This window comes from Penaeus monodon, chromosome 22 (assembly GCF_015228065.2).
Source record: "Penaeus monodon isolate SGIC_2016 chromosome 22, NSTDA_Pmon_1, whole genome shotgun sequence".
Classification (NCBI taxonomy): Eukaryota; Metazoa; Arthropoda; class Malacostraca; order Decapoda; family Penaeidae; genus Penaeus; species Penaeus monodon.
The window spans coordinates 9,692,521-9,692,769 of record NC_051407.1 but is presented as its reverse complement, the minus strand read 5'-3'; the positions used below and the strand labels follow the sequence as shown (position 1 = coordinate 9,692,769).

The following is a 249-nucleotide window of genomic DNA, read 5'->3' as shown; positions in this document are numbered from 1 at the left end:
CTGGTATTGATGTTCAGTGAAAATGATTCTAAGAAATAAGAGCTGGCAATATTGCCAAAGGATTGTTTCTCAGAATGATCAGGTAAGAAATATTGGCCAAACTTCTTACTCCTTTCCTTTCCCTGAAAATTATGTTAACTTTTTGCGAGCATCTGGTAAAACTCATCTGTGGGAATGCTCTGCAGTTGATATAATTTGAAGTTGCTGTGTCTGAAGTTAGGGAATGCATAATGTTCTTTGTTTTTCGGA

The 249-nt window shown here is 36.1% G+C and overlaps 1 protein-coding gene across 1 annotated transcript in view; it reads right to left on the bottom strand.

The window, feature by feature from the left end:
- LOC119586923 (insulin receptor-related protein-like) overlaps positions 1 to 249 on the bottom strand; it is a gene marked incomplete in the record, with an annotated part of 99,749 nt that overhangs the window by 27,883 nt on the left and 71,617 nt on the right.